The 23,672-nt window shown below is 39.3% G+C and overlaps 1 protein-coding gene across 3 annotated transcripts in view; it reads left to right on the plus strand.

Moving 5' to 3' along the window:
- Positions 1 to 23,672, plus strand: part of USP6NL (USP6 N-terminal like) — a 256,580-nt gene that overhangs the window by 70,495 nt on the left and 162,413 nt on the right. Inside the window, exon 1 of one of the 3 annotated variants that reach the window (XM_046678694.1) lies at positions 23,317 to 23,336. The exons of the other annotated variants lie outside the window; for them this stretch is intronic. The gene's annotated coding sequence lies outside the window, so the exon portion shown is untranslated. Of the gene's footprint in view, positions 1 to 23,316; positions 23,337 to 23,672 lie in introns of those variants that run through there. 3 annotated transcript variants of the gene reach the window in all.

The raw sequence follows: 23,672 nt of genomic DNA on the forward strand, positions 1-23,672 counted from the left end.
TAAATTCTGTGGGAAAGGAAATATGATATCAAAGGGAGAAAGAAACCGTATAAAACGCCAACTGTTAAAAAAGCGGTTGTTCAAATATTTTAAAATATGGACCATAGTCGATTATAACAAATCACCATGTTTTGTAGATTTCATTAGATTTATTTAAAAGAATGATATAACAGTTTCATTTAAAAATATTGATATTTACAACATACTAGAAAATTCATTCTTTGCAACTATTCAGACTTAGGATAATAGTTTTTAAATGTCAACTTAAAAATGTACAGAGACAGTACATAATCTTTCAAAGCACTTTTAGGGATGGCAAAGAAAACCATTGTTCTGGGGATGGGCACAGCAAAGAGGACTAAGAAAGAATAACCAGAGAGAAAGAAGGAAAACTCAGAGAGGTGTTCACAGAAAGGAGAGGCGTTCAAGGAGGGCAAATTGCTCTGAGCCCCAGGTTGCTCAAGCAAGGCAAGGGCCACCAACTAATCTGCTGAGGCTTTAATTCATGAGTGTGTGCGTCAGTGGGGGATGTTTTCACCTTTCCCCTGCCCAAGTCGGGATTTTGAGTTTGGAGATCAAAGATTCCCTTGCCCCTTTAGGGCTCAAAAAGAGTTGAATTGTTTGAGAGCAGAGGAAGGGCCCCAGGAGACTGCCGAGTTGGAAGTACACTAGTTACCAAGAAGGGAGTGTCCAAAAGGATGGGAAAATGAATTGAGGCCCATGGACTATCAGAGCAGTGGGGCCCAAGGCCTTCCCCTGAGGACCCCAGGGCAGGTGGCAGGTGTGGTGTCTACCTAGAGGGCACCAGGTTTTCAAGTCTAGACAGCATCCCCTGTGCCTGGTTTAGACCAGAAGCAGGGGAGATGCTCATCCCCAACGGAGGCGTATGGGCTGGACAAGAAGCACGGCAGTCCTGACTCTTATGAAACAAAAACCCCCAGTCTCAGTGTTCTGTGCTGTCTAAAACCCTCTTGAATCTTGCATGACTCCGGACCTGGAAAGGAACCCCAATAATGGCTGAGATTGGATTTCGTCCCTACCCAGTGGGAAAAGAAGCTTAGAAACAGATTAATTTTTAGAGGGAGAAGCATACAGGTATAACATGTCTTAAAGTCTGTGTGTTGTTGCATATTAAAAGCCACTCCAGAAGGACTGAATAGTGTTGGGTTGGATTTGACAGCTAGGAGGTCATAGGTGCCATCTCAGCAGAGTGTGGGGCAAGATCTAGATTTTGCGGAATGAGGAATGAGTGGGAGGTGAGGAAGTGGAGAAAACATGTGTAGACTGCTATTCTGAGAAACTTAGCTATGAATAGAAGGTGAGATAAAGGCTGGAAGCTGGAGGGGGACACAGCCTAGAGGACTCTGCTATGAGGCCACCGACAGCAGTGTTGCAACATGCGTTCTTGCTGATTATTGCTCTCTCATCCAACTTCTCTGGGCATCTTTTTTGTTGTTTCCTTGTTATATATAAAGGTGATTGTAAGACAAAGTGAGCTCCTGCAATAGATGAACCCCCAAATCTCAGTGCTTATCACAATTAAAGTTTTATTTCTTGTGAAGGTAAAAATTGAGTGTTCCTCCTGGGTGGTCACGTTCTCCAACAGACATGCAGGGAGCCAAGCTCATCCATCCATGTCATCTTCCACACTTGGCTTCCAAAGTTACTCTGGAAAGGGAAAATAGCATAGAGAATTGCCCATGGGAGGTTTATATGGACCAGTGTTAGACGTGACGCACGTCCCTTCTGCCCAGTTTGGACAGAACTGTTTCATGAGCACACCTGACTGCACAGGGGCTGGAAATGGAATGTGGCTGTGTGCTACGTTAGGAGACGGTCTGATGAATGTGCACTAGTGTCTGCCATGTTATTCTACCCACTCATTACTCTGACCCCCTTAGCCTGTATCTTAGCATCTCAGAACACACCCTCGGTTCAGAGTGGTGTCTTGACTAGGGTACTGCTTGGATTCCTATCCTAGCCTGTTTCCAGCCTGATAGATTCAAGTGTCAGAGTTCCTTGTAGAGACTGTAAGGGAATCATCTCTGCTTATAAAGCAAGTCACAAAACCCCTAAATTCTTGGCTTGGGAAGTAGCAGGGGGAAAGTGTAGGGGGGTTGAAGGTGCAACAAGCCCGGAAGCAAACAACTTCCCATGAAACATGGGCATTTCACTTATCCCTTGGGGTGCTCAGCTGTGATGGCCATAGTCACCACCATGCCCAAAGGGACTTTGTCTGTGAACATCCTACCCACAATGTAAACAAAACCCATCGTCATATAGCTGAGATAAGATGGCTACTAAATTCTAAGAAGACTACTAAGTTCTAAGGGAGGACACATGGGAATGTATAAAGGTATCATGTGTAAACCAGAGGCTACGGGTCACACATAGCCACAGAATTACTCACTGCCCTCTCTCTCTTTTTTAAGTGCTGCCCCTCATGGCCATGACTTCTCAGTGTGGACCTGACTCGATACACTCTTCTAGACTTTGATATCCGACTCTTGGTCTCAGTGTTGTATTAGCTTCCCTTTCTGATGAACCATATTCTTGGTTTTGGTTCCCTGTATTAATTTCAAATGCAAATATAAAATCTTTGATGGTTTAAACTCTTTTGCTTTCCATTGAGAACACTTTTTTCGGGTAAGAATTTACCTGAGGACCCTGATAGCAACCAGAAAATCGTTCAGAGAACATGGAGTCAGAGTAAAGGGAGTTTAAGGGTTTTTAGTGATGGTTCATGCAGGCCATGATAGAATTTGGAAAATCACCCCTATAAGACGATGTAGTATACCTTTTTCTTGTAGAATTATTCACATCTACTAGGTGCAGCATTTCCCTTTGATGGACAAGGTTGAGTAATGACAAATTCTTGCCATTTAATTCCTCTTTCTCAAGAATTCGTGTAGACTGCTACCTTTATATTTTTAGGACTTGTTTCCTATGTAGTGACAGCTTAGTTTGAATTGATTATATTTAGTCAAAGTGAGATTTAGAACATACTCTAAATTTCACAGTAATGCTTTGAGTAAGTTAATATCTCCTGATGGCCAGCCTCATTTTGTATTTTTTCGCTTAATTTTTTTGAATTGAGATATAACTCACAAAACATAAAATGTACCCTTTTAAAGTGAACAATTCAGTGGTTTTTAGTATATTTACAAGTCTGTGCAACCATCACAACTGTCTAAACCCAGAATATTTTCATCAGTTCGAAAAGAAACCCCGTAAAATTAGCAGTCACTCTCTATTCTCCTTCCCCGAGGCCCTGGTAACCACTTACTTTCTGTTTCTATGGATTTTCCTATTCTGGATATTTCATATAAATGGAATCATACAATAGGTGGCCTTTTGTATTTGGCTTCCTTCAATTAGCATAATGTGTTAGGTTTATCTGTGTTGTAGCATCTATCAGTACCTCATTCCTTTTTATGACTGAATAATATTCCATTGTATGGATGTACCACATTTTGTTTATTGATTCATCGGTTGATGGACATTTGGATTGTTTCCCCTTCTTGGCTATTATGAATGATGCTGCTGTGAACATTCATGTACAAATTTTTGTATGAACATGTGTTCTCGGCTGTCTTGTGTATATAACTAGAAGTGGAACTGCTAGATCATGTGATAACTGTATGTTTAACTTTTCGAGGAACTTCCAGACTGTTTTCCAAAGCCACTGCACTATTTTGCATTTCCACCAGCAATGAAGAAAAGTGGAGAAATTCCGCATCCTTGCCAACATTTGTTATTTTTGTTGTTTTGATTGTGGTTTTCATTTGCATTTCCCTAATGGCTAATGATTTTGAACATCTTTTCATGTGCTTTTTGGCTATTTTGGCCATTGGACAAATGTCTATCCAGGTCCTTTGTTCATTTTTCACTTGTCTTTATAAAAATTTTGGTTTTTTATTGTTGAGCTGTAAGGGTTCTTTATATATTGTTTTCTAGTGTTGTTCAAGTCTTATTTCCTTGTTGCTCTTGTATCTAGTTGTTCAATCATTACTAAAAATGGAATATTGAAGTCTTCAACCATCATTGTTGAATTGTCTATTTCTCCTTTGATTTCTGACAGCTTTTGCTTCATGTATTTTAGAGTTCTATTTTAGATGTATAAATGTTTATAATTGTTATATCTTCTTGATGGATTGACTCTTTTATCATTATAAAATAAATATCCTTCTTTGTTTCAAGTAACAATTTTTTTTTAAAGATTGACACCTGAGCTAACATCTGTTGCCAATCTTCTTCTTTTTTTTTCTTTTCCCCAAAGCCCTCCAGTACACAGTTGTATATTCTGGTTGTAGGTCCTTCTGGCTCTTCTATGTGGGAGGCCACCCCAGCATAGCTTGATGAGCGGTGCTAGCTCCATGCCCAGGATCCAAACTGGCAAAACCCTGGGCTGCCGAAGTGGAGCGCACGAACGCAACCACTTGGCTACAAGGCTGGCCCCTCAAGTAACAATTTTTGACTTCAAGTCTATTGTGTTGGATATTTCTATAGCCATTAAGCTCTCTTTTGGTTTATTTTTGTTTGTTTGTATGGTATATGTTTTTCCATTCTTTTACATGCAACCTATTTGTATCTTTGAATCTAAAAACTGTGTCTCTGTAGACAACATATAGTTGGATTGTGTGTTTTTATCCATTGTCCCAGTCTTTGCCACCTTTTAATTGAAATGTTTAATCCATTTACATTTAATGTAATTATTAGTAAGGTAGGATTTACATCTGCCATTTTACTATTTGTCTTCTGTTTGTCTTATGCCTTTTCTGTTCCTCTGTACCTCCCTTACCATCTTCTTTTTAAAGATATTTTGTAGTGTATGGTTTTAATTTCTTTGTTGTATCTTTTACTATATTTTTTAAGTTATTTTCTTGATGTTTGCCTGGTGGATTTTAGTTAAATTTTCACTTACAAAACTCTAGTTCAGAATAATACCAAATTAATTTCAATAGTATATAAAACCTTCACACTTATGTATCTGTTTCTTCCTCCCTCTTTTGTTTTGTTATTGTCATACAATCACATCTTTATATATTTTGCATTCCCATTAACACAGATTTAGAATTATTGGTTTAAGTAGTTGTCTTTTAAATTAGATAGGAGGAAAAAAGTTACAAACAAGAAATGCATGTATACTGCCTGTATATTTACTCATTTAGTGGTCTTTACTGATGCTCTTTATTCATTCATGTGGGTTTAAGTTACTCTCTAGTGTCCTTCCATTTCAGCCTTTCTTTAGAATTTCTTATATTTCAGGCCTGCTAGCAGCAAATTCTCTCAGTTTTTGTTTATATAGCAATGTCTCAATTTCTCCTTCATTTTTGAAAGATAGTTTTCTGGATGTAGAATTTTTGGTTGATACTTTTTTCTTTAACACTTTGAATATGTTATCCCATTGCCTTCTGGCCTCCAGGATGACTGATGAAAAAATCAGCTGTTAATCTTATTGAGGATCACTAGTATGTGATAGTCACTTCTCTTTTGCTGCTTTCAAGATTCTCTGTCTTTCAACAGTTTATGTTGTCTCTACATGTGGATCTCTGAATTTATCCTACTTGGAGCCCTTGGATAATAACTTCTTGGATGTGTAGATTAATGTTTTTCATCACGTTTGGGAAGTTTCTGGTCACTATTTCTTCAAATATTCTTTTTGTTCCTTTTCATTCTCTCTTGTTCTGTGACTCTCATTATAGATATGTTGGTATGTTTGATGCTATTCCACACATTTCTAAGCTTGTGAATAGATTCAATTTTCTTCTTTCTTTTTTCTTTCTGTTCTTCAGATTGGATAATCTCAATTGATCTATCTTCAAGTTTGCTGATTTTCTTCCACCTGGTCAAAACTTCTGTTGAGCCTCTCAGTAGTGAATTTTTCATTTCCATTACTGCATTTCAATTTCAGAATTTCTGTTTGGTTCTTCTTTGTAAGAACACATTATGCTAATTGAAAGAAGCCAAATGCAAAAGGCCACCTATTGCATGATTCCATTTACAGTGTTTTAAACGTCCTCCTTGTATCTGTCCTTATCAATGTGTCTGCATTTCTGGTAGGAAGAAAGGAGACAGGAAAAGGACAGAGGAAGCCAGAAGCCTAAATCAAGGATTTCTTCTTGTATCTCATAGGCTACTCATACTGCAGGGAAAGTTGGGGAATGTGTTCTTTCAACTGGGTGTATTGTTACCCCAGGAAGATGGGGAGAATGAACAGCATGCAGATAACCAGCAGTCTTTGACTCAGACTATTATCAATGAACTCTCAGCTAACATCAACTAAAACTTAATATGCTTTTACCTGTTAACAGACAACTGACTGATATTTCTCAAATTAATGTTGTGGAAAAAATGGACTTCATTGATCAATGACCTTTCTGAGGATAATCGGTGTTCACGGCCTGTGGGCACATGCGTGCTTGTTCATACATTTTTTTAACTTCCTATGTTTGAGCATTATAGCCTTTGGGAAAAAAGATTATGTTTTCCTTTGAGCAGTGGAAAACTCTCACTGTGTACTTCATTAAGGACTTCTTTCTCTTGGAACTAGGAGTTGTTGTCATGGGGACTTTCCTTTCCCTGTTTTTCCGTGGGCTATATGACTACATGCATGTGGTCACATATGATCATCCTGAACAGTATCTCAGGGCAATGGCTCATCTCTGAGTGACAACTTCCTGGTCTTCACTCAAGAAGTGGAGGATCTCCCTGGCCTCCTGTCAGTTTTATGAGTTAACCCTCAGTGGGCTGCAGAGAGGGAATTTCTTCCTCAATTTTCCCAAAAAAGTGTGAAGTTGTATAGGGAGGACCTGCTGGGGAGTGGGATGTGGAGAGCTGGCCTTGCACGTGCAGCTAGATAGGAGCTGGCAAGTAGGGAATTTGGGTGCTGCCGGGAAATGTGTCAGCACTTTGGGGTTAGAGTTTAGGTATTGTAAGAGAGGAGGCAGAATTGGATCTGTGAGTCCTGGGAGGGGCCACTTATAACAGGGATCAGAGCCCTGCACTTTGAAAACAACCGTATTTGATAATAATAATTTATTCACGTATTTTTTTATCATCTGAATCTAATCATGACAAACGTCAAATAAATCTAAATTAAAGGATCTTTCTACAAAATAATGAGCCTGTAGTCTTCAAAAATGTCAAAGTCACAAAAGACAAAGAAAGGCTAAGGAAGTATTTCAGATTAAGAAGACTAAAGAGACATACCCACTAAACGCAATGTGTGATGAGGGACTGAATCCTGAGCTAGGGTAAATTTTGCTATCAAAGACATTTTTGGGACTATTGACAAAATTTGAATGTGAATTATGTGTTCAACAGCATGTTAAATTTCTTGATTTTGATAATTGTCCTGTGATTATATTAGAGCTTCTCCTTATCTTGGAAGGTACATGTGTAAGTATATGAAAGTAAAGGAGCATGGTGTTTATATATTACTCTCAAATGGTTCAGAATATGTGAGTGAGAGAGAGAGAGTGCACAAATGTAGAATGTTAACAATGGTAAATTTGAGTGAAGCATAGACAGGAGTTCTTTGTACTTTTATTTTTGGCAAATTTTCTGTACATTTGAGATTTTATCAAAACCCAAATGTTAAAAAACAGTCTTTCTAGAGGACCTACTATATGCCAGACATTGTTCTAAGCATTGAGATATAGCAGTTAACAAGAGAAAATTTCTTGCTGTCATGGAGTTTACGTCCTCGCAGGGGCAGACAGAATAAACTAAATGAGTAAGTTATATTGTATATTAGATGGTGATAGGTGAAATGAAGAAAAATAAGCAGTGTAGAAGGATAAGAATTTTCAGAGTGAAGTATTTGCAATTTAAAATAGGTGGTGGAGGGGCCTGCCCCATGGCCAAGTGGTTAGGTTCACACGCCCACCGCTTCGGTGGCCCACGGTTTCACAGCTTCGGCTCTTGAGTGTGGACCTAGTACCACTCATCAATCCATGCAGAGGTGGCATCCCCTATAGCACAACCGGAAGGACCTACAACTAGAATATACAACTGTGTACTGGGGGCTTTGGGGAGAAGAAGAAAAAAGAAGATTGGCAACAGATGTTAGCTCAGGTGCCAATCTTTAAAAAAAAATTAATTGGTGGTGGATTGCACACCTTTTTTTGTGCCACTTCAGATCTCTTATAGGCAGACTCTGACCAGCCTGATGCAGGTGCAGCCTAGTAGCACCACCTGCCTCTTGTCTCCCATTCTAGGGCGGCTGTGTTGATGACAAAGTATGGGACACATCTCTCAGTGCCTGTGCCCATGCATGCATGACCCAGAAGCACAGGTCACTTAATGCCCCCTGGGGCTAACCTTTGACCAATGTGGGACCAGAGCTGATGGATACGTGCTCCTCCTTTCTTCTCCACCCCTCTATAAATGGAGGGTCCTGAGAGACCTTTGAAAGTCTTCTCAGTTGGTCCTGTAGGACTGAGTGACCAGTCACCAACTTCATAATGCTACCTTGCATCCTTGTGTTGGCTCTCTCATCTGCCCTGTTTGCCTCCCTTCCCTCTGTCTTCTGATCTCTGGGATCATAATCTGCAATGAAGTTCTCACGCAAAAGCATCTTTCTCAGATTCTGTTTTCTGGGGAATCTAAGCTAAAGAGAGTGGGCAAAGAAGGGCCCACTGAGAAGATATTTTTTTAATGAGAATTTATTGAGCATTGAAAACAATTCAATGAGATAGATTCTATCTATCATTGGGGAGATGATGTAACTTGCCCAAGGTCACACCGGGAGAAGTGGCAGAACCCAGTTAGTCTGTCTTCCTGGCTCACTCTCTGAGCCTTTGTATTCTGTTGCCTCTTTTCTCCGACTGTGTTCATTAATGCCATTTCAAAAGTTCCAGTGTCTATCAGTGAGGTCAATAGGAACCTAAGAAAGAGTTTTTGTCAATGCAGGGCTCTCAGAGTTAAGGGAAAATTAATAATGAGGGTTAGGGTATTAGTGACAGTAATAATCTTTCTGTATTAGTCAGGGTAGGCTGGACTTTGCTGCAATAACAAACAACTTCAAAATTTTGGTGGCTAAAAATAAGATTTCGCTTTTGCGCATATTACATTTCTACAACAGGAAAGCTGGGGGTTTCTTCTCTGTCTTGTTTTGTAATCCAGGCTGATGGAGAACCACCATGCAGAGCATGGCTATTGTTGTGGCAGAGGGAAAGCTCACTCTGGAAGGTCTCACCCTAGTAATTCAATGTTCTGCACAGGAGTTAAATATACTACATTCTGTTCACAACTCATTAGCCAGGATGACCCCACCCAACCCAAGGGGGCCAGGAAGCAATCCCATCATATGTCCGGAAGATGGAGAGCCAGAAATATTTGTTGAACAGCACTAATGACTATCACACCCACTGGAGAAAACCCCAAAGGGAAATGAAACTCAGGTGATGGAGACAAGTTCTCCATTGTTGGCATCTTGTCTCAGAGATGGAGCATCTTGTCCTGGAGCATCTTCTCTCAGAGATGAGGGAGGCAGAAATCCCTTAGATTGGTATTAAAAAATACGTATCCTGCTTATTTAAAAAATTGTATTATAAATGTTTTGCTTAAATGCCTTTGCAGATTATTTTTATCATTATTAATTTTTCGAGGAAGGATAGCAATGACTCCAAGATTAAATAGACAGGATTCAATACTGCTGAAATAAATGGTGACATTCTTTTTAACCTCACCATGGTTATGTTTTATTAATAGTTTCATTTGTATATGCCCTGTTTACTCAAAGACAGTCACAGGTTATACATTAAATAAAATACATACACAATGTAGAAAGGTTATCATCAGCCATTATCTAAAATATCAATGCCATTTTGAGTCTATCTCCCAGAACAGATTTTGTTATATTTTAGTCCATTGATATAATGAAAATGAAAAGAGGATTCCTGTATTGATTTGCTTCTTTGTCCTAGGTTTTGTAACATTGCAAAAGGTGGCTCTTAACATTTTCCTTGTCGAAAAGAGTATGTTTGCTAGACTTTGAGAAATGGCTTGATGCTGGTGTCAAACATGTATGTGCAATTAGCTATTCTTTGACTGAACTGCATCTTTCCAGCTTCGATGATAATATCACATTGGAATCTGTATTGAAAATAGCAGATTATATAGATTATAGCTATTGCTTCCTCCTTATCAGCATAGCCTGCCACTTTATCCTAGAAGGAAATGCAATTGCCGTTGCAGGATTTTCTGTCTTCAAAGCTCTATTATGAGTCACTCCTCGGTCCTTTTTTTGGGATTCCTTCTTTTATTTGGAAATGAATAATTTTATAATTTATCTTAGTATCTCCCTGGTAGCAAAGCTAAATGCATCATATGTAATTACTAAAGCTGTGTTTTATGTTCCCACTTTAAAAATGCCTTTTTCCAGTCTTAGGCACTATGGGTCCTCCATCATATCCATAAAATAATTGTCATGACTTTATAATATACACCACTTCCCCCCTTGAACTTCTTCTTGCCTGATAGTGAAAATATGAATGGTAACACATAACAAAACCTGGGTATGCCTGTTTTGAGTCTTTGCCTGGAAACCAGCAGGCATTAGGTTATTATAACAAAGGATTATTAGCCCAAAGTTATCCCACATTGGCAAAGGACGGGCAATCTTGCTGTAAGCTCAATCGTTCCTTTATTCAGCCAGTCAATTATTTATTGAGTACTTGACATGGACTTTATTTTGAAACTCTGAATGGACAGATAAATGACACAGTCAGATTTAAATTTTAGGAAAATCATGCTGTTAGTGTGAGGCATTGCTGTGTTTGATAGAGTGAAGGATAGATTGGAGATAAAGAAAAGATTTGCAGTAATCCAAATGCCAAGTGATGAGAGATTGAATTAAAACAGTGGTGGTGGGAATGACGAGGATGGAATGGATTCAAGAGCTAGCCAAAGATAGACTCTACACTTGTTGACTTGTTGGACGTGAGATGGGGAGAGATGACAAGGAGCACTAAAGAGGATGCGCTGGTAGTTAGCTTGGGCAATCAGTGGGTAACGGTGCCATTCATTGAGAGCGAACGCCAAAGGAAGAATGGTGGGTCTCCGCATGCGTGCGTGCCTGCGTGCGTGCAGTAGTAGAGGAGTTGGTGAGGGATATGATGAGTTAGTTATTTGGGTCTGAAGTCAGCAGAAAGCGTCATTTATTTAATAAAATTTTATTATGTGCTGGGCTTTAGCTATAATCTGACTATTCCCATGCAAGTAGTAGTTGAAGCCATGGTGTGGATGAGAACAAATCAGGACTTGTGGGTGGAAAGAGAGGAGCTCCCTCTCTCCTACGTGTTCAGCCTTTCTCCCGCTGCTGGATGAGTCTATCAGCAGTGAAACATGCTCCTGTATTTCCCACTTTGGAAAACCCTTTCTGGACCGCTCCACTCCATTACCGTTCACCACCCAACCCTCTCCAACCTGGCTTTGCCACCCCACTGAGCTTGCTCTTGCTAAGGCACCAGGGCTTTCTCTCTTGCCACATCCTTCAGAAACACTCCAATTTTCTGGCCTCACAATATCAGGATGGGGCACCATTCCCATAAGTCCTCACTGCTCCTTCCTGCTGCTCTGAATTGAGGAGGATGACTCTTTGTCCTACTCTGTATCACCTGCCATATGCCCTATGGGCACTGAAGTAATACTGTTTATGCCTCTGTGTCTCACAGTGGCCCCTGGGAAAACCTCTCTTTTGGTCCTTGCTTGCAGCCTGTCTTTCCGTTCGGTTCGGACCTAGTCTGGGGCCTGGGCTGTAGGTTAGACCGTTGCTGTTCTCTTCCTCCTTCCTCTGTGCCCCCAACTTCTCCCCATAGAGCGTTACACAGACTGTCTTTTAGAGACTGTTCCTTCAATGAAAACTCCATGCAAATAGGCGTAACATGTCCCGATGTTTATTACAAAACACAAAAGTTTTCAGAGTGGAGGAGATTTTAAAAACGATACATGCTCACTGTAGAAATCATTCAGAAAATGTAAAAATGTATAAATAGAATAAAATTTCCAGTAATAATTCCCCAGAAATCATCACTCTTAACGTTTTCAATAATTTCCTTCTCATTTGGTCTATGTGTCTCACATATATTTTATTTAAAAATAAGATTATACTGTATAGGTAGTTTTTAAAAAGTCAGTTAAAGGTATATTTCATTGTTAATAAATATATATGGACATAATTTTTAAGGGAATTGCATTCCATTTGTTGAGTTACTCTTTTTCAACCAATCCTTTATTTAAAGGCAGGTGGCTTCCAATTTTTTGTATTGTAAACAGGCTGTGATAAACAGCCTTATACATAGATCTTTGTGGGAGTTTTTTTCTTTTGTCTGTGAGAGTTATTTCCTTAGGAAATACTCCTAGAAAGTAAATTACTGGATCAACCTATTTACATTATAAAACCTAATATATATTGCCAAAATGCCCTTTAGTTAAATTCTACCAATTTACACTCCAGCCAGCAATGTATGGAAAGCCCATATCACCATATTCTTGACACATTCTGAGCGTTTTAAAATCTTTGTCAATATGATAGATGAATAATTGCATTATATTGCCCTCAATTTAGATTTATTTGATTACTTATGGAGCTAAACATGTATTAATCATCTGTGTTTTTAGTTTTCATGACTTCCTTGCCATGGACGTTGGTGGTTGCCCAGTTTTCCATTGGAATGTTCATGTTAAGACTCAATATATCAACAGTGATTATCATTATTATGTAGAGTGAAACTGACTACTGAGTGATGAACCTCGTGCATCAGAACCACTTGGGGTGCTTAAGAAATGTGGCATCTAGGCACCTCCTAAACCTATTGAATCAGAGATTCTGGGGATGATACCGCAGAAACAGTATTTTTCAAAAGCTTCAGGTGAGAATTACTGGCTTTGGGGGTGTTCTCTCTCAGGGGCTGCAAGGCCTGCCCCCTTTATGCCAACTGGAATTACCCAATAGCAACCTGCTGGAGGATGCCTGGAGCTCTTAATTGGACAAAGAGTTACACTCTCTGGGAAGGGCAACTTATTAAGCACAATGACTTTATCTGACGAACACATTCATATAAGTTCTCTGGGGGCCGGGAACCATATGTGTCTTGTCATCTGTAATACTACAGTGTGTCATACAGTACTTGGCACAATTAAGGGCTTTATATGTATTGGTTGGATTAATAAACTCCATTTTTTCATTTTTTTAAAAAACATGCTTTGTTTTTTAGAGGAGTTTTAAGTTCACAGCAAAACTGAGTGGAAAGTACAGAGAATTCCCATATACCCCCTGCCCCCATACATAGAGCCTCCATTGTCAACATCACTCACTAGAGTGTTACATTTGTTACAATTGATGAACCTACACTGACACAACATCATCACCCAAAGTCCATAGTTTATATTTGGGTTCACTCTTGGTGTTGTACATTCTGTGTGTTTGGACAAATGTATAGTGAGGTGTCCACACTATAGTATAATGCAGAGTATTTTCACTGCCCTAAAAATCCTCTGTGCACCCCCATTCATCCCTCCCACCCAACCCCAACCTCTGGCCACCACTGATCTTTTTACCATCTCCAAAGTTTTGCCTTTTCCAGAACGTCATATAGTTGGAATCACACAGTATGTGGCCTTCTTATCGCCAGCTTAAGTTAGGCATTTCACTTCTTAGACCAATGTGAAGCTACATTTCCTGGGTTGGAAGAGAGAATTGTTGTCATTTCAAATACATCTTTCTGAGCTCAGGTAACATAGGGAAGAAAGAGTGGCACATAATAAAAGATGGAGAGTTGGGCAGTTAAGAGACTTTATAGCTGTTCTTCTCAAGTCCTGTCTCTTTGTAAGTACTCAACAGAGGTTTGTTGAAAAAAAAGGAGGAAGAGTGGGAGAGAGGAAAGAAGGAAACCTCTAAGCACATTGTGATAATAAACTTGTGTTTATTAGATAGATAAATTTAATATCTAGTTTAGATAAACAATAAAGAAACTTAATTATCTAGTCTCTGCTTTGACTTTTGTGTGTGTGTGTGAGGAAGATTGTCCCTGAGCTAACATCTATGCCAGTCCTCCTCTATTTTACGTGGGCTACCGCCACAGCGTGGCTTGACAAGTGGTGCTAGCTCCGTACCCGGGATCCAAATCCAGGAACCCAGGGCCACTGAAGTGGAGCACACGAACTTAACAATTATGCCACCAGGCGAGCCCCTCTGCTCTGATTTTAACTTGACAATATTTAGGTCTATGATTGAGGTAAAGCAAAAGTCATCTATTTTTAAGATGAGTATGTTGAGCATAGGTAAATGAAACCTCTGGGCAAAGCTCATGTCGGTTCATCCAATTAGGGCTATAGAGTCACCTCTTTGCAGTGAAGTATCAACTGGACTCAGAAAACTCAGAAGAGGAATGGATTAACCTGGTAAGGCATGGAGATTATGAGAAAGTTCTTGGTCTCTGAGCTGCCACTCATCAGGTTTGTTAACCGTGGTTTGAGTGCTTTCTTGCCTTGCTTTCCATTGACTGTGAATGAGCCATTCTGGCCCGGAATTTAATGCTTTCCAAAGGCAGGTGAGACATTAGAATCTATGACATGATGACGTATATGATAAGCCCTCCATTGGCCTATAACCTTCACAGGGGCGATGACTTTACTGTTTTCTCACCATTAAATAACCAGCTATTGCCAGTACAGAGCTGAACACACATTAGGTACTCAATATTTGTTGACTGAATGAAAGAATGAATGAATGAATTTTCGTAAGTGAATATAGCTTATCAAATACCAAGACCTAGCATTAAAGTGAATTCTTCTAACAGTGAATTCTTCTTTCATCTCTGTACAGTTTGAGTTAGAGAAATCATGTTTTTTTTTCTAAGAGGAAAGTCATTTTCTTTTTCTCTTTGCTGCCTAGTGAATTAAGTCTAAACTCCTTAGTCAGGCATTTGAAGTCCTCTATTAGGATATGCTCTCAAGTTATCCTCCTAGGATTGCTAACTTTCATCTCACACCAGTGGTCCAGCTGAAATGGATGATTATTCCAAATTTTTAAAAATGGACTTCCACACTATTCTGCTATTTGATTCTCTCTGACTGGGTCAAATCTCATCTCTTCTGTTAAGACTTCTCTGAGATTACCTGGGGTGAACATTGTGATGGCCTCCCCATAACTGTTCCTCTTTTCTCTGTCACTTGCCCAATTTTCCATTTGAGAACCATGCCTTCTTCACATGGGAAGAAGCCTCACTCCATTACTGGTGCTAAAGAGGGGTGAGAACAATTAACATAATCCTACATTCTAGCTATAAATGTTGATTCGGGGATGAGTATGTGATACAAAGCATACCAGAGCCTGAGACTTAGGTAAGTGTTTGCTGGGGTTGCTCACTTTCTCTGATTGAGATAAGGAGGCATGTAGCACTGGAAATTGTTGGCAGCCATCTTGGTTGGATAGGGCCGACGCGATGAGAGGCAGAGAAAGAAGCTGGTCCTTGACAATATCGTTGAGTTCCACAAACCCATCTTCTACCAAGCTTTCAGTGATGTGAGCCAATTATCATCTTTATTATTTGGGCCAATTTGAGTTGGCTTTTTAAAAAATTTATCACTGTACTGCCCCTCTTCTCATAAACTGGCAACCAGTCTCTCTCCTTAGTAGTTTCTCCTAATACTTTCTGTATACTTCCTATTAGCATATAAGAATAATATCCTATACTAATGAATACATACTTATAAATATACATATATATGTATATACTACAAATATCTATACCATCTGTGCAGTGCAGTACAGTGATTTGTCCACAGTCATAGCTAAACAAACGCGTTATTAAACAAACAAATGTCTTTCAATGGTGAGTAAATTTCAAAGTTTACAGTTAATCTAAGTCAATGGATTTACCTTGTTTCTATGAAAATGTTATAGTATGGTTTAAAAACCTTATATAAATATAATAGCTAAAACATATGTTTCTTAGAAGAAAACATGGGTAAATATTTATGATCTTGGCTTGGGCTATGGATTCTTAGATATGACACTAAAAGAAAAACAACCGAAAAATAGACAAATTGGACTTAATCAAAATTGAAAACTTTTGTCCATCAAAGGACATTATCAATAAAGTGAAAAGGCAACCTACAGAATGGGAGAAAGTATTTGCAAATCATATATATGCTAATGGTCAGAATACATAAAGAACTCCTAGAACTTGACAATAAGAAGACAGACAACTCAATGTAAAAAATGGGCAAAGAACTCGAATAGATGTTTCTCCAAAGAAGATATACAGATAGCCAACAGGCACATGAAGGGATGCTCAGGGTCACTAGGGAAATGCAAATCAAAATTATGTGATGCCATTTCACACTCGCAAGGATAGTTATAATCACACAAACAGAAAATAACAAGTGTTGGCAGAGATGTGGAAAAATTGGAACCCTGTGTGTTGCTGGTGGGAATGTGCAATGGTTCAGCCACCGTGGAAAACAGTTTGGCAGCTTCTCCATAAGTTAAACATAGAATTACCATATGACCCTGCAATTCCACTCCTAAGTGTATATCCAAAATAACTGAAAAGCAGGTTCTGAAGAAAATACATGTACACACGTGTTCATAGCAGCACTATTCACAATAGCCAAAGGGTGGAGACAACTCAAACGTCCATCAGTGAATGACTGGATAAACAAATTGTGGTATATCCATATGATGGAATATTATTCAGCCATAAAAAGTAATGAAGTACTGATATACGCTACAACGTGTATCAACCTCAAAAATATTGTGCTAAGTGAAAGAAGACAGACACAAAAGGTCACGTATTGTGTGATTCCATTTACATGAAATATCCAGGGTAAATTCATAGAGACAGAAAGCCGATTAGTGGTTGCTAGGTGTGGGGAGAGAGGGAATGGAGAGAAACTGCTTAACGTGTATGAAGTTTCTTTCTGAGGTGATAAAAATGTCTCATAACTACATAGAGGTGGTGGTCGTATGACATTGTAAATGTACTAAAAGCTACTGAATTGTTCTTAGAATGGTTAATTTTATGAGAATTTTATGAAAATGGTTATGAGAATTTCACCTCACTAAAAAAAAAATCTTATATGAATGAGTAGGTAAGATGCACAAGGCTTTAAATAACATTGCCCCACATAGTGAGAAGTCTAATTTTTTTCCCGAGATTGTAGTCACCTTTTAGTCTTTGTGAATGTATCAATGAGAGGGTCTCAGTTTGGTGCTAGGATGATGGTTGTTAGTATGTCCAACATCTCTAGCATGTGCAAATCCCCTTTTCAACAAAGAGAGAGTGTGCTTTTAGCTCAGAGCCCTCTGTGGGCAACTCTAGCTAAGTAGTTTTAATATCATTGTCTTGTTTTCGGTGTGTTCATTTTTACTTTCATCTTCCATTTATGCTATGTGACACCTGTTTTCCGTTTTAGTGATTCGCATTATACTTTAGATAGTGATGCAAAATTTCCTCTTTAATTTGATTTAAGTAGAAATGTGAGTCAGCTTAAAGAAAAACAATAAGTAAATAATAATACAAATGGACTAATGATTTGCAGGAAATAGCGGAACTCAGATGATTAAATAGGACACACTGGCATAAAGAAACACACTCTACATTTGGAATTTGAGGACCTGAGGCTCTCATGTTTGTGCAGTCCTGGACACATCACTTAGCCCCTCTGAGCTACAGTTCCTGCCTACCTCACAGAGCTTTTATGGCAAGTGTTTTACAAATGTTAGTTATTATTATTAAGTTATTTGTGTTGGGTATTGTCTATTGCAGGAACTGCATTGCCTAGAGTCCCTTGGCAGCACAGGTCTGATAAGGTTTAAGTTCTGCCAGGGAGATGCACTCATGGGCTTTCAACAGCGTAAGGAGCATGTCATTCTTCCTCCAGTAGCAGCAGCTGACATGAAGTTTTGATAGACATAAATTTTTGCAGCGAAGCTAGACTCCAATGAGTGTCCCTAACAGTTATCAGTTTCTACACTGCAGGGGAGCTCTGACACTGACCGTGATTTCCTGTCATTTTTCTGACCTCTGGGTACAGCAGCTTCCTGACATCAGGTCCACAGCTGATGTGGAATAACCAGAAAGTTAGTGGTGGTCCCCTCTCAACCATCATCCACCACTCCTTCCAAAGACTTTGCATGCATCAGATTCCCTGTGTTAAATATCTTTCTGTTGATAATACCTTGTGTATTCCTCACTAAACCGTTACTGATATTATTAATTTTTTAGAATTTAGAAAAAACTTACATTTAATAATAATACAATAAGAGTTAACATTTGTTGAGTGTTTACTAACTACTCATCAATGGGCTAATCATTTTACATGCATAATCTGATTTAGTTCTCTTAAGAACCCTATGAGGTAGTTTCTATTACTATCCTTATTTTCCAGGGGAAGAAACTGAGGCAGAGAGTTACAGACTAACCCAGGTCTGAGAGGCGGCCAGCAGTGGAGTTAGGATTTGAACTCGGGCTGTCCGAATCCAGCGAGTGCGCAGTGACTCCACACTAGAATGCCCTTCCCCTTGCACAAAAAAGTTTACTTCGGGTCTCCAACGTAGTCTACTTCAGGTCTGAAACCAGAAGTATTTTGGAAGTCGGAAGTTTCAGTTTTTAGAAGGGTGACACAGGACATATACTGCATTTTACTTGTGGGGCAGCGTAAGTGGTGTCTGGGACAGGAACTTGTAATCAAACAGTTCAGCTACCAAATGAGTGTTCATATTAAATAAGATAAAGAACATAAATAGCCAAAAGAAAGTTCGGTTGCTACCAAATGAGTTTAGGTGCCAAACTTAAGAAAAAAACTTTTGATTTTCAGAGGTTTGTGGATTTCAAAATTGCAGATTAGGAATTATGGACCTGAGGGTTTCAGGAACTATTAGCAAACAGAAAAGATAAGCTGAGTAGGTAAAGAAATATATATTTTTTCCATCTATTATTTTAATTGAGTCTTTAGTCTGGCCACTTGTGACCACTCCTTTGTTCCTTTTTTTTAGCCAAAGCATGTGGGCAAGGACTTATTTCATGTCCTTTTAAGTCAAATGTAACTGCAAGTATATTTACTTTGCAGACACCAAAAGGTTAAGGTCATCAAGTTGTTTCACAATGCCCCATGTATTACCCCACCTCAGAAGAAAGAACCAGACAGAAATCAGCAACTTAGTAGTGAAAAACTAGTCCTGGGATACTTTAGGATATGTTACAGTTTACCTGGTTCCTCTATAACTTGACCTCCTTATATGGTATTACTTTGATAAAGTTATTTATTTATTAAGGTTTTAGCTAGAATATAGGTAAACATAGCTTTAACACTTTATTTTCAATGAACTTATTCCAGTTATCTGTAGGTGGGTAACAAACCCCCCCCTTAAGTCAATGGCTTAAAACAACAATTTATTATTGCTCTCATGGTTCCATGAGTTGACTGGGCTCAGCTGAGATGTCCTCATTCGGGGTTTCTCATGGGGTTGCACAGTTGAGGCTCAAGGCATCTGAAGGCTTGATGGTGTTGGACGTCCAAGATCCACATGGCTAGCAGCTGATGCTGGCTGTTGGCTGGGGGCTCAGTGAAGGTTCAGACCACCCCTATGTGGCCTTCCCATGTGACATGGGCTTCTTGCAGCGTGGTGACTGAGTTCGAGGAGGGAGTGCACTGAGAGTATGTATTTCAGAGATCCAAGCGAAAGCTGCAAGCCTTCTTATGATTTAACCTTCGAAATCATTTAACATCACTTCCACCCTATTCTTTTGGTCAAAAGTGAGCCTCAGGGCCAGCCTAGATTCAAGAGGAGGAGGATATAAAACGAGGTGAATATGGAGGCATGGTTCATTTGGGAGCCATTTCTGAAAACTAGCTAGCACAATTTACTCAGATTTATGTGTACAAGAGTTTAAAAGTTAATTCAAAAATCATATACACAGAGGCAAGAGTTTTATCGCCCTACAATGAAGACAAAAATTGTACTTGAAGTTTTTCAAAATCTTAGAATACTTTTTAATGTATTAACTCTGCTTGATGAGACAAACAAAAAATAAATAAGTGGCTTGACATCTAAGAAGTGGTCAAATGGAGAACTGAAGCCAGGCAACTATAAGTTAAGCAGGCAGAAGAAATTCTCCAAAGCTATAAAAACATAAGGAGACAGTTTTCAAATGACATGGCATCATTTAAGGTTTCTGGCAAACCATGATAACCGTTTTGATATGTAATCAAGAGCAGGGTGGCTTGTGAGCAAAAGAACAGAGGAGATAATGACCAGTCATTCCTTTTCTTTTCTTTTCTTTTTGTTTTGAGTCACAGACCTTTTTGAGCATATGAGAAAAGTTAGGAACTTTCTGTCCAGAAAAAATGGATACTGTTCCTTCCTCTTTTTCTTCATTCTTTCCTCCCTCCTTCCCTCTCTTTCTTTCTCTCTCCCTCCCTTGCTTCATTCCTTCTATAGTTATTTATGGAGGGCTGATTCTGTGTCAGGCACTGATCTGGACCAAACGCTAGAGTAGGGGAGAAGACAGAGAAGTTCCTCAGTCTCATGGCGCGCACATTCTTAAGACAGGGAAACGGAACAAAACCCAAGTACACCAATGAATAGATAAGACGATCTCAGATGGTTGTACATAACAAACTATGTACACAACACCTTGCACACAATTTTGTGCGGTTCGCACTCCTTCTATGGACTCTTCTTCCCCGCTCTGCAATCAATAGCTTCTCTTTTAAACCAAAGGATGTTTTTAATACAAGCAGTGTGGTTGTAGCTGTCGGTTATCCATGGCTATTTCGCTTATACTGAGTACACAGATGTTGACTGTTTTTTTTTTCAACCACGAAGAATAATTATGTGGAGTGTCATTGAAACTGACTTTCCTAACCAATGGAAGAGCATTGGTTCCTTATGAAATTTCAGAAAGTACTGCTGCTGGTGAGGATGAAGATGTGCTCTGCAAGGCTTTCCACAGGTTTATTAAAAAAAAAAAAAAAATCCCCTCCCTGTTTAGGGAACTATCTGCTTCCCCCTCCTAAAGCAAAATCAAATGGATCAAATAGCCCTGGATTCACGTTTCGAAGTCTCAATTTACAGGCGACTCAAAGGACTTACCCTTTCAGCCATATTCTGAAGATGACAGGGAAAGATGCATGATTCACATTGGAGAATTTTTTTCTCTATGTCCTATGTTCTTATGTTTTTACCACAAATTGTACTCCTGGCCTTAGTTATTATGGCATCCTGTGGGGGATTTAAACATATACTTTGACTTCTGGCCACATTTTAAGTCTTTCCATTAGCATAACATATAACTTTTGCAAAAATAAAATGCAAATATCCATCTATCTTATTCCATTATGACACATGAGATGTAGTTCTAAACCTTTGGTAGTTGTGAAATATTTTAATTGGTATTACAAACTGTTACTCGATTCCTCTTCTCACTTTTTGGTGCTTTATGGATATCAAGCTTTTACCCTATTGTCATTTAAAGGGTAGTTTAACATCTGGCATTTCATGTTGGAGTGGATACAATCATGGGGTAAGTATTATCTAAATAAAATTATTTGGGAGTTGGTAAAATAAGACCCTGTGGTCAAATCCACCTATTTCCACGAGTAAATCTTTAGTGGGACATAGCCACACTCATTCTTTTACATATTGTCTATGGCTGCTTTTGTGTTTACTATCTTTACCCTTTAAGAAAAAATTTGCCCATCTCTCAAATAGAGGAAAAATGATTCTATCTTTATTTCCTTGGTAGTTGTTGATATAAATTCCATATTTATTATTGGCCATAGATCAGTGAATTTGCATCCCTACCACGTGACAAACACTTCTCTGGAGACTTGGCACTTAAAGAAATATAAAAATCTGTGTTTATAGTTTAACAATACGTCTAAGATGCTTAATAACAAAAATGATGGCAAGCCCCTGAAATTATACCTAAGAACAAATACAGGTTTTATAATGAGGTGACACAACTCACTGGTGACACTATGACCTGGGGAAAAATGTGGGGATTTCTGAATCTTAATAATCCTGTAGCGTCAGTGTGCTATCGTTGAAGTCTAAAATTGAGTCAATGGTGCTCATAATTAAGACCAAAATAAAGTTTTAAAAATTACCCATATGATTTATGGAAAAATGTATCTGGAATTTCCACTTTGTTTTGCCCAATAAGCCTGTGGCCAGGGTTGTTCTTCCAAAGTCCCATAAACTCATTAACTAGGGACTTGGGGTTTTTGCTTATGATGTTTGCAGTGATGTGTCTTGAGTAAGATCTCTTGAGTGTCTCTGGGGTTCCCAGCATCTTCTGAAATGATGAGAGCTCAACCACAAACATGGCAATTTAATTCGATGGACATTCACTGACGGCCTAGCAAGTGCAATCTGCTGGTCCACTAAGGGCAACCCGCTGTATGAGTAGAGGCTCCCGCCTTCCAGAAATTCAGAACATCCCCATCTGGGTGACCCATAATCAGAGCATTCCATAACTTTTGGAGAAGTGTTTGGGTGTTGAAAAAGTTTCCCGTATCCTGCCAACTCCTGATCTGTTTTTACCCCAATTCTTATATCAAACTATTTATGCCATTTTTGGATCGGGATCATAAAAATAAACACTAGTCTTCATGAATTTGGTTTAAATGAATGAAGACCCAAAGGCAAGTATAAATGTATTTTTGTCAAAGAGTGTACAATTAAGATCACAACACGTGAGCTGGGAGCCTTAGAGACCAGCTAAGACCTAGCCTGATGCACAGTTCTTAAAGTTTGCATCCTTCCAAAGAGCCTGTGACACCCCCTCCCCCATCCCTGTCTCCGATATTGCACACAACACCCAGTTTCTTGGTGTCCGTTTTCACCAGCTGGAAAAGAGAGATAATAACAACGGTTCAGAGTTGCCAGCTTTAGTAATTCTAGTTCCTGGAATCAAGGACAGGAAGCCTTTTAGTTATTTGCACAGCCTAACTTTTCTAGCGTCTCTTGAATAAATCATTTGACTGTCAGCTAATTACAGTGTCGGAAAGTTTACCTCATTCATCTTTTTATGGCATCTCTTAATGGAAGACCCTGGAGGTTAAAACTCTTGACAGTTTCCCTGATATAAAAAAGGCAAGCTGACCTAGAGAAAGACGGGACAAATGATGAACCTTTGCGACGTTTTAAGCAGCAAGGGGATCTTACACAGTAGCCTATTTAAAGTAGTGCTGGTTTGAACACTTAGATGAAGTTCCCGAAGAATGATCGAAATGCGACTTTTGTCAGAAGCAATGCCTTTTTCTTGAAAGAATATTTATTTTGCACTTACTACCTACCCAGCACTCGCTTATTCCAGGTAACGACCCTACGAGGTAGGTACAATTATTATGCCACTTTACAGATGAAGAAACGGGGACAGAGAGAAAATTAAAAGGGTGCCCAGGGTCTGACAGCTGGTGAGTAGCTGAGCCAGAAATGAAGCACGGGCGTTCTGGCTGCAGAGAGCATGCTCTTGGCCATTGCTCTGTTGACCTCACGCCTGCTCTCAGCCATCCCTTGACCTGTCACTTGGACACCAGCTTAAGCCTGTCGTTTTGTGCAACGCCTGGAAGCCCGCTCGAGGTCCTGACTCTCCGGTCCGGCCCAGGCCTCCTTCCCGGGACTCCCGGGGGACAGACGCGCCGCTCCGGCC

This window comes from Equus quagga, chromosome 12 (genome assembly GCF_021613505.1).
Source record: "Equus quagga isolate Etosha38 chromosome 12, UCLA_HA_Equagga_1.0, whole genome shotgun sequence".
In the NCBI taxonomy this organism is placed as follows: Eukaryota; Metazoa; Chordata; class Mammalia; order Perissodactyla; family Equidae; genus Equus; species Equus quagga.